The sequence below is a fragment of the Acinonyx jubatus genome, chromosome C2, assembly GCF_027475565.1.
Source record: "Acinonyx jubatus isolate Ajub_Pintada_27869175 chromosome C2, VMU_Ajub_asm_v1.0, whole genome shotgun sequence".
NCBI lineage: Eukaryota > Metazoa > Chordata > Mammalia > Carnivora > Felidae > Acinonyx > Acinonyx jubatus.
This window is the reverse complement of record NC_069384.1, coordinates 123880654-123891257: the sequence shown is the minus strand read 5'-3', so window position 1 is coordinate 123891257 and position 10604 is coordinate 123880654. Positions and strand designations below refer to the sequence as shown.

The 10604-nt window shown below is 36.3% G+C and overlaps 1 non-coding gene across 1 annotated transcript; it reads left to right on the top strand.

Moving 5' to 3' along the window:
- The first annotated feature begins 4708 nt into the window (after positions 1–4708).
- Positions 4709–4815, top strand: LOC113600060 (U6 spliceosomal RNA). Its single transcript, XR_003421028.1, has one exon. It is a non-coding gene; the product is annotated as a U6 spliceosomal RNA (small nuclear RNA).
- Positions 4816–10604: the final 5789 nt, after the last annotated feature.

The following is a 10604-nucleotide window of genomic DNA, read 5'->3' as shown; positions in this document are numbered from 1 at the left end:
GGTAGGTAAGATTGAGTAAGAAAGTTAGAAAAAGTCCTTAAACATGAAGGGAAATCAACATTAATAGTGGTGACACATGACACCATGGAGAAAGGAGAATTTCTGCATCATTAGAGCTACACAAGTGTGAGATTGTCTTCACACAGAGGGTAAATCTGGCCCCTCCAACTAGACCCCTCCAGAGGCACATGGGGTGAGGTGACAGGAATCCAGATAATCTCCCAGGAAAGAGGAGTATCTTGTAGGTTGGGAGAAGAAGGAAGACAGTGACATGTGCAACCAAATATGGTTCAATCAGAGGTGGGCTGCCTTCTGGGACCATAAACCGAAAACACAGCAAAATAGACTATAAGACTGAAAACACACATTCACTTCCAGCTCTGCTGATTTGCATACCTTCATTTGAAAATATTAATTTAGCCTCCACTGTGTGTCAGGAACTAGGGAGACAAAAGTAATTGAGGTAGCAACTTTTCCTTCAAGAAGCTCAAGTTTGAAAAGATATAAAAGCAAAAATCTCAGCAGAAGGAAACTTATGATTGATGTTATTATGATTTGACAAAAATGTCAAAGTTCAGACCTAGAAGAGGCAGAGGTCAGCCCTATGTGGGGTAGTGTTTGAAGTCCCTCAAAACATGTAATATTTATAAATAAAGACAAGCACTAGGTAGAAGTAAAGAGGAGAAGTAGAGAAGAGTTGGGAAGAGAAAAGGAGAAATCGAGTCCTCTAAACGATTTTCAGTTTTGGGTAGGAAGTTGAAAATGTTGGGAGTAAAGGGAGAATTTTCTTCTTCCCTGTTAGTCTGTTAAAAGAGGCCATGGTCAGTGAAAAATAGATTATGGATGGTATTGAAGAAAAGGATTTGTCTTCCCAACCTACTTAAGAACTGAAGGATAATGACCACATACACATTCCCGGACTGTTTGATTAAAGACTCATACACTTGCTATAGAGCCTTTCAGCCAGGGTAGGAGAGAGAAACATCTAGATAAGCTTGAGAAGCTGGACACATGGGACAATGACGTGTATAATTTGTGAAGAAAAAGCATCATGGCTCACCTGAAAAAGTATATGATGGGGAATCAGATGTGGGTTTTAACTAAGGTTTTGCAATGAATTAGTTATGTGACCTTGGATAATTGACTTCCCCGCTCTTGATCTCAGTTTCATTTCATTCTCTGTAAAATGAAGGGGTTGGGCTGGATGGCCATTAAGAGTCTTTGCTGTGACACATTCTAATTTTCTTTTATTCTAATTCTCTGTGAAGTGGGCCATGGATAACATAGCTTCCCAGGGTGTGGGCAAGAAGTTACACACAATAAACAATAGAATAGCATGCAGTGCCTGCACTATGTTGAATACATTGTTAATAAATTTGTAAATGAATTCATGAACTGCTTAAATTGGAAATGAGCCCCTTGTTCTTGGAAGTATTTGAACAGAGGCTGGATTATCCCTGAAGAAAAGAGTTGAAGAGAAGTCTTCTCCTTTGGTTCTGGTGGCTTTTCTGGAGAGTTTTTCTCTTACATGTCAAGTTAGAACTTAATATATACATTAATTGTGGAATTTTTCAAAAGTTCTTTCATGTCTCCCTCTTTTACTCTCTTCCTCTCATTGAGTTCTTCATCTCTTTCAGCAGTTTCTTAGTTGCAAACTTAAGACACAAGTCTTAAGTCTTTCACAAGTCTTTAACCCTGTGATACCCCCTCATGCTTTCTTGAAACCAGTGGGATGTTGAGCTGTTCCACGGAAACCAGACAACAGACCCAGCTTAGGAAAGAGCTGTTTGTTCCAGAAAACTACTTTAGGACACCCAAGTGTGCTTCTCTCAGCCAGGAGACATGAAGAGTCCCCAAAGTGGCAAGGTGGTGTGCGGAAGCCACGTGTATCTGCTTTTTTAAGAGGTTGCTTTTACCACATTTCCTAGTTTTATCAACAAAATCTGTACTCTGGGTTGCCTTTAGTTTCAAAGGGTCGTTTGGAGTTTGTGCCTCTACATAGTGTATGGAAAGAATAGCTTCCATCCGCCCGTGTGGGGCTGTTGCATTATTCTGCTGACTTTTTTTTTTTTTCCCCTGGGCTTGCCTGGGTAATGTTCTTCCCTTACAAATTTCATCTCACTGCACTGTGCATCGAAACGACGCAGTTATGGAGCGCACAGGGAAAAAAATTATAATGCCATTAAAAGTTATCATAAATTTCAGATCAGCATCACTTCTAATCCGATACACAATTTTACTGCCTCTATAAAGTAGGTGATTTGCAGTGGTCTGAGGCGTCTCCTGGAGCGTTTTACTTCTTTTTAAATTAAACACACCAACTTTGTGCTGAATTCAGAGTGTGGACATAAAAAAGGGGGTAAAAAGGAGAGGGAAGGGACATCAGATGGGAATTGCAATTGAATCTTTATATATGCCATCTTGGCACTGTGGTACTAAATATAGTGCCAGGTAAATAGATGTGCTGAAATATTCAGAATAAAAAACAAATGTTCCAATAGCAGAAGCAGTGAGCCCCGAGAATGTTTCCACAGTGGGTGTGCTTAAAATAATAAAATACTGTTGTTTAAAACTACTCAATCCTAGAAAACCCTATGTTGTAAAAAAATATATAGTGCTGGTATATGTGTGAGGGGCTATGTATGCTGAACATATATATGTATATAAAAACTCCTAGGAAATTAAATAGAATATAAGGGGCTTGATTTTACTGGTTGGAAAGTTACACTGATTACTTCTTTGAGGTACATTAACTCTTTCTGAAAGCTTAGGCCATGAGAAGTTGTCATTTACTGAATGGCTACTGAGTATTTTAAAACGTAATGTTCTCAGCAAGGGCTGTCCATTAGCCTACCTATGTACAGATGTGTATACGTGTACATAGAGAGAGGTAGTGCACACCCAATGCTGGTACAAAAAAAAAAAAAAAGAACTGTATTCATAAGGTTTCTGGTTGAAAGGATTTGATTGAATTGTGACATTATTTTTCCCTGACACTTAAAGGCAGTTGGTCATATTTAGGTACTGAAAAATATATATTTTCTAAGTGTCTACTTTATGCAGTATTCTGAGATAAATACCAAAGATACAAAGAAGAAAAACTGCATATAGGTATACCCTCAAGAAGCTCACAGTCTAGAAAGGGGAATTTATGCGAATTAAACTTAATTATAGTCGAGTGTTTCGATGTTATTATAGATGTAAATGCTCACTGGGAGTGCACAAAGAGAGGAAGACACACGTCTGCTATGATAAAATTCAATATGGCATCTTGTGTCTCTTTCAAATTGGGTATAAGCTCTCCAGTCCAAATGTTTTTTAACAATGTTAATTGACCAATTAACAAATAATATACCAAACAAATATATATTCAACTCTGGCTACTGTATGTTTTTTATTTCCATGCCCCTAGAACTTAACACAGTGTCTGGAACAGCCAGAAATGAACTAAGCATATTTTGAATTAATGAAGCTGTGATACAAAGATGAATAATAATACCCAGCATACAATACACTTTACATTTGAAAGGTATTCTTACTTACGTTATGATGTTTAATCCTCTACAATGAGGTACGTAGAGGATTAAAGTAAGTAAAGTTTATTTTTTAAAAGTAAGTAAAGATCATTTTTACTTTATAAATGAAGAAACAGGTTCTTTGAGGAGTAATGATGTCCCTTAAATACATACCAGGCTGAACTGGATCCAGATCATCTTGTTGCAAGTTCTGTCCTGGTTCTACACCAGCTGGGTTGTGATGCATACTCATAGATCTTGGCATGGATGAGTCATGTGTTGGGCTGCTGGGAGGGCTGTGATAAGATGTTGTGTTATAATGGCTGACTCCCAGTAGAACCAGAGGACCTGTACACAGTTGCCTATAAACTGTGGTGACTAATAATTGCTGTTGTAATGTCCTTTGGATTCACTGTGACAGATCGTATGGAAAGTAAGTTTTGAAAATAATGCAATGACTAGAATCAGTTAACAGTTTATGGGACATGTAATACCTATCAGCACATTATAGTCTCCCTCGATCCTCACTATAATCCTATAAGGTAGGTACTATGATTGTCATCCCTATTTTACAGATGAAGAAACCAAGAAAGAGAGGGATTAAGAAATTTGTCTAAGGTTACATAGGTGAACATTCTGGAGTCAGGATTCTAATTCAGACAGTCTAACTACAGAGTTTGTTGCCTGGAGGTAACAGGACATTATTTATCTAGCTTGTGTTGATTGGGCTGGGTGTCCTCACTATTACTGGAGATAGTGTGCTAAGAGATAGTTGATGGAGGTGAAATGTGACTAACATAAGGAGCAGTCACCCTGTTGTGTGGAAATGAATGAATGAATGAAGTTGTTTCTAGATATATCACCAGAGAAGGATGTATTCCTGATCTCATGAAGGATAACCATATACACATTTCATAATATTTTGTATTTTGAAAACAGGTTATATTTGTACAGCAGTGTTGGCAAAGTTGGGGCTCCTGATGTGAAATATAATCTATTGTGAACTCTAAATATCTATTAACTACCTAATTAATGCATTTAGTGAATTAATTATCAAACATTTGTTAAGGGCCTACTAGTGTACTAGATACTCTGATAGGTGTTTATCATAGAACCATTGTCTTTAATTAAGTCAGACTATCTTACCTGAAACATACAGATGTTTAGCCTTTAAATGAATATAAGTGCCAAGAGTGCTCACTTCGGCAGCACATATACTAAAATTGGAACGATACAGAGAAGATTAGCATGGCCCCTGTGCAAGGATGACACGCAAATTCGTGAAGCTTCCATGTTTTAAAAAAGAAAAAGAAAGTAAGTACCAAGAAATTGGTGATTGCTCTTCATTCCCATGAATAATTGGGTGATACTTAGTTTTGACCTGTAGTTATGATTCTGTTTAAACACAAACTGGAACTGGTTGAATTTGGGACAGATGGTGAAGTCTTACATCTTGCCTAATTTGGGGGGGACCTCTTAAAGGGGGTGAAGGCTTGACCATAGCATTTAGCTGGCTTCAGGGGAAGAAGAGCAGTCTCAGCCGTGGGACTATGTCCTGTGCCTGGCATCCTGGCATCTCCTTAGAGCCCTTGACACATACACATTTATCATCCATCTGAGGAAGGGTGGGACTTGTGACACCCTGAAGTCAAGAGCTTAAATAAAAGTACAATTGACAGTGATGAAATTAGGGCCAGGGAAAGAACTTATCATTAACTAGTCATTAATTAATGAACTTATTAATTAATAATTCATTTTACTTTGTAATAGTTACTTTAAAATAGTTTTAAACAGCTTTCAGATACTTGGTGAGATGACCCAACTAAGCTTAGGGAATATGAGTAGAATTTTTAAAGTGGCATTTTAGTATCCAATTCAAATTAATGAAAACTTCAGTTACTAAAGGATATTACCATCACTTCATAGTGGAGACCAGAAATTTTGTTGTATAAGAAAATCTCTATAACAGATTGAGTCAGTTAGAAAGCTATTTAGTTGCAAGTGAAAGAAAGTCAGACTTACAGTGATTTTAATAAATGGGATTTATTTATTTTTTTTTAATTTTTTTTTTCAACGTTTACTTATTTTTGGGACAGAGAGAGACAGCGCAAGAACGGGGGAGGGGCAGAGAGAAAGGGAGACACAGAATCGGAAACAGGCTCCAGGCTCTGAGCCATCAGCCCAGAGCCTGACGCGGGGCTCGAACTCCCGGACCGGAGATCGTGACCTGGCTGAAGTCGGACGCTTAACGGACTGCGCCACCCAGGCGCCCCAATAAATGGGATTTAAAAAATATATTTACATTTAACATAAATAGATGTCTCAGATGCCCAGAGATGGGTAGCTGATGGTTTTATTTCAATGTTTCAGTGAAAAAAAGACCTGGTGCTTGTATTTCAATTTAGTTTTCCCCCAGTTGCAATATGGCTTCACTAAGCCAGAACCTAGATTCCATTCAAAGATGGGAAAAGAGAGGTGGAAGCCAGCCACACTGTCTACTTTTATATAAAAGAGCAAAACTTTTCTGAAAAATCCCAGCAAACTGAAGTTTCATCCCATTGTCCAAAGTTGTGTCATGTGGCTACAGCTAGCTGCAAAGCATACTAGGAAAGTGAGCATTCATATGTCCCAGCCTTTGTGTAGAATCAAGGGGGAAGGGGTTTGGGAATAGATATTGAGTCACTTAGCCTCCAGTGAGGCCTCCTAGATGCACTCATAAATCTTATTCCAAAAGCAGTTAATCTATATAATTAACATATTATCTCTAAAATATATTATGCAGAGTTTCAAACAAATCCAAAAGTAGAGACAATGATATAGTAAATCCTCATGAACCCATCACCCATCTTCAATAAATATTAACTCATGGCCAGTATTGTTTCATATATATCCTGACCATAAACATATCTCTGGATATTTTAAAGCAAATCCTAGACTTTTATCATTTTATCCATAAGTATTTCAGTATATGTCTCCAATAGTTAAGGACTATTTTAAAAGAAAACAGCCATATTACCACTATCACTCCAAAATTAAATTAACAAAAATTCTTTAATATTGTCAAATATATAGTTAGTATTCACATTTTCCCAACTATCTCAGTTTTTGCAGCTTGTTTGAATCAATATATAATGTTTCATTTTCTCTATTATTTTCATGATTTTAGAAAAATTTTAAATTTATGTACTAATAGTAGTGATTGTTTCTGATTGTAGACAAATGTTTATGCACTCAAGTATTTTGAAGTACTTATAAAAGTCAAAAATCTATTATGGCAGCCTAAGGTTTGAATAACTGTACAAAAACAATCATATTCTAAAGAGTCTACTAGATTTTGAGTATTGCTTCCTAAAGTCTAGCTTGAGGGTTAAGAGATTGGAAAGTGGGTATATTCCTTTGGAGCAGCTTTGTGCATTGAGGTACCTTAGTCTATAAGCTGTAAGTAAACTTCCAAGTTTGGGGAAAACTTGAAGTATGTGTTCAGGTAGTATCACAGATCTAAATCCTGCTCAGTCTTGTAAGTTTGTTTATTGAAAATGAAGATAGGAGGGTGCTTGGCTGGCTTAGTTGGTGAAGCATGAGACCCTTGATCTCAGGGTTGTGAGTTTGAGCCCCACATTGGGTGTAGAGATTAAAAAATAAAATCATTAAAAAAATCAAGAGTTAGGAACGGCCTTTCTAAATATGAAGTCTTGAAGTCATAAATGAAGAGACTGATAAATTTGAGTACATAATAATAAAATACACGTATATGAATAGAAAGAAAGAAAACCTCAAAACATAAATAAGTTTAAAAGCAAATGAACAAATTAAGGGAAAATGCGCTACTCATATTATGAACAAAGGACAGTCATCAGGCAAGAGATGCTGCTGCTTGAACTGGGACTAAGTGGTAGGGGCAGAGAGAAGTGACTTGGCTTGGAGTATATTGCGGAAGTGGCTCCCACAGGACTTGCTGATGGGTTAGAGTTAAGACAGGAGGGGGAGAACAAATAAGGGATGAATTCTAGGAAAATTGTTGGAAAAAAGACAATTCTCCAAATAAGAGAAAAGAAAATGTGAGAAGTAGTATGTTAACTGTTCCCCTATGAATGCCAGGAATATAAAACTTCAGTGAGTATACTGAAATAGCCATAGGTGATGGCCTTGCCATTCCAGATCATGGATGAATGGCTTTAGCCAAGAGGTAAAATCAGATATGTGTTGTGTAGGAAACAGTAGTTCTGGAGTTGGGAGGCCCTATACAATGGTTCTAACTCTGCCCTTTACTTCCTATATGATCCTGAGCTAACTTGCCAACTCAAGGCCTCTGAGCCTCTATTTCCTCAGAGGTAGAATCAGTCTAATACCCTAATAATGAGTTTGTTTCACAGTGTAGGTATAGACTTTTGTTATGCTTCCTAATTATGTGACATTTATCTAGTGATTTATTTCCACTAACAATTTGGTTTTAAAAAGTTCTATATTTATAGAATTAGGATTACATGCCTAAAAATTATTGAATAAAAAGTTTTTTCTCTACCTTTCAAGAAAGCAGGACTCCTTAGAGGAACCATTTGTCAGGGATCTTGCATGATGATATGCTTCCATCTTTAATGTCAATTTTGATTATCTCAATGTCAGTGTTTCGTTAACTGGGAAAGACTAGGCACCATCGCTCAGTGGGAAATATCAGACCTCTCCCTATTAAAAATATATTTATTCAGGTTTAACTTAGATACAATATTTAAAGTTTACTGCACATATTTAAAAGTTTATAATTTGATAAGTTAGATATATGCATACACCTATGAAACCATCACAACAAGGAAAATAATGAATATATTCATTGCCCCCATAAGTTTCTTTCTGCCTCCTTGTAATTCCTACATTTCACTTCTTCCCATATCCCCGGCCCCCATCTCTAGCAAAGCATTGATCTTCTGTCCCTATAGTTTAGTTATATTATCTAGAATTTAGTGTAAATGTAATCATATAGTATTTACTCCTTTATTATCTTGCTTCTTACACTTAGTATGATTATTTTGAGATCCATCCATGTTGTTAAATGTATTACTAGTTCATTTCATTGCTGAGTAATATTTCATTGTGTGGATATATCAGAATGTATTTATGTTCATCTGCTAGTGGACATTTGGGTTGTTTCTAGTTTTTAGATATTAGGAATAAAGCTACTATGAACATTTAAATACAAATGTTTGAATGGAAGTATGTTTATTTCTTTGTCTACATCCATATTTCCATCTGGTGTTATTTTCCTTCAGTGTAAAGGATCTCTTTTAACTTTTTTTTCCTGCAATGCAGGTCTATTGGTGATCAGTTCTTTCAGCTTTTTCTCAAAACATCAATTTCTCCCCCACTTTTTCCTTTCATATCAACTATTTTTTGTAAGATATTTTTGTTAGGTATAGAATTCTAGATTAATTTTTTCTCTAGTACTTTACAGATTGATTTGTCTTCTTGTATTATTTCTGATAAGAAACCTTCTGTCATCCTTATCTTAATCCTCTGTACAAGTCCTTTTTTCCTCTGGGTGTTTAAAAAAAGTTTTTTTAATGTTTACTTTTGAGAGAGAGAGAGAGAGAGAGAGCAAACAGGGGAGGGCCAGAGAGAGAGGGAGACGCAGAATCTGAAGCAGGCTCCAGGTTCCATGTGGTCAGCATAGAGCCCGATGCAGAGATCAAATTCACAAAGTGGGGCTTAAACTCATGAACTGTGAGATCATGACCTGAGCCAAAGTCAGACACTCAACTGACTGAGCCACCCAGGTGCCCCTTTCCTCTGGGTGTTTTGATGGCTTCTATTTATCACTGATTTTCAGCAATTTTATTATGTATGCCTTGGTGTAGTTACCTTCATGTTTTTTTTTTTGTCCTTGGAGTCCTTAAGCTTTTGAGTCTGTGAATTTCGAGTTTTAATTAAATGTAGAAAATTTCAATCATTATTTATTTAAACATTTTTTTTCCTCATCTCCACCTTAGGGACTCCAATGACATGTATAAATAGGCTCTTGAATTTATTGTTCACTGCACTGATGCTGTTCTTTTATCATTATTGTTTTCTTTTCGTACTTAATTTGGGATAATTTGTATTATGTCTAAGTCTACTATTTTTTTTTTTCTTCTGCAATGTCTAATCTGCTGTTAATCCCTTCTTCTGTGTGTGTGTGTGTGTGATTTTTATATTGAGGAATCTGATTTGGGACTTTAAAAAAATTCGTCCATCTCTCTAGTTAGGTTTTTAAACACAGAGAATTGTTATAGTAATTGTTTTAATATACTAGATTGCTATCTGTAATATCTGTAACCAGTCTGAGTTAATATAGATGGACATTTCTCCTCATTGCAGTTGCATTTTCCTGCTTCTTTATATGCATGGTAATTTTTAAAGCTTATTTATTTACTTAGAGAGAGAGAGTGAGAAAGAGAGAGAGAGAGAGTAGGGGAGGGGCAGAGAGAGAGGGATATAGAGAATTCCAAGCAAGTTCTGTATTGTCAGTGCAGAGCCCAAAGTGGGGCTCAATTTCAAAAAACTTGAGATCATGATCTGAGCTGATATTAAGAGTCAGACACTTAAGCAACTGAGCCACCCAGGTGCTCCATGCATGGTAATTTTTGATCTGATTATAGACATCATGGATTTTTCTTTGCTGGATACTGGATATACTCTTAAATTTTTTTCTGGAATTCAGTTAAGTTACATGAAAACAGTCTGATGCTTTTGGGTCTTGTTTTAAAAATTTGTTGAGTGGAACCATATTTATGGGTGTTTTTCTGGACTCTATTCTGTTACATTGAACCATATTTATAGGTGTTTTTCTGGACTCTTTATTCTGTTACATTGATCCATATGTCTGTCTTTTTGCCAATCTATGTTGTGTTGACTTCTATAGCTTTTAGCAAATCTTAAAATTGGCTAGTATGAGTCCTCCAAATGTATTATTCTTTTAAAAATTGTTTTAATTCTGCTGACTCCTTTGACTTTCTACATTTTAGAATCAGCTTGTCTATATCTACAAAGACTACTACTGGGATTTTGATTGGAATTATGTTAAATCTATAGATCAGTTTGGGTAAGGATTGAAATCTT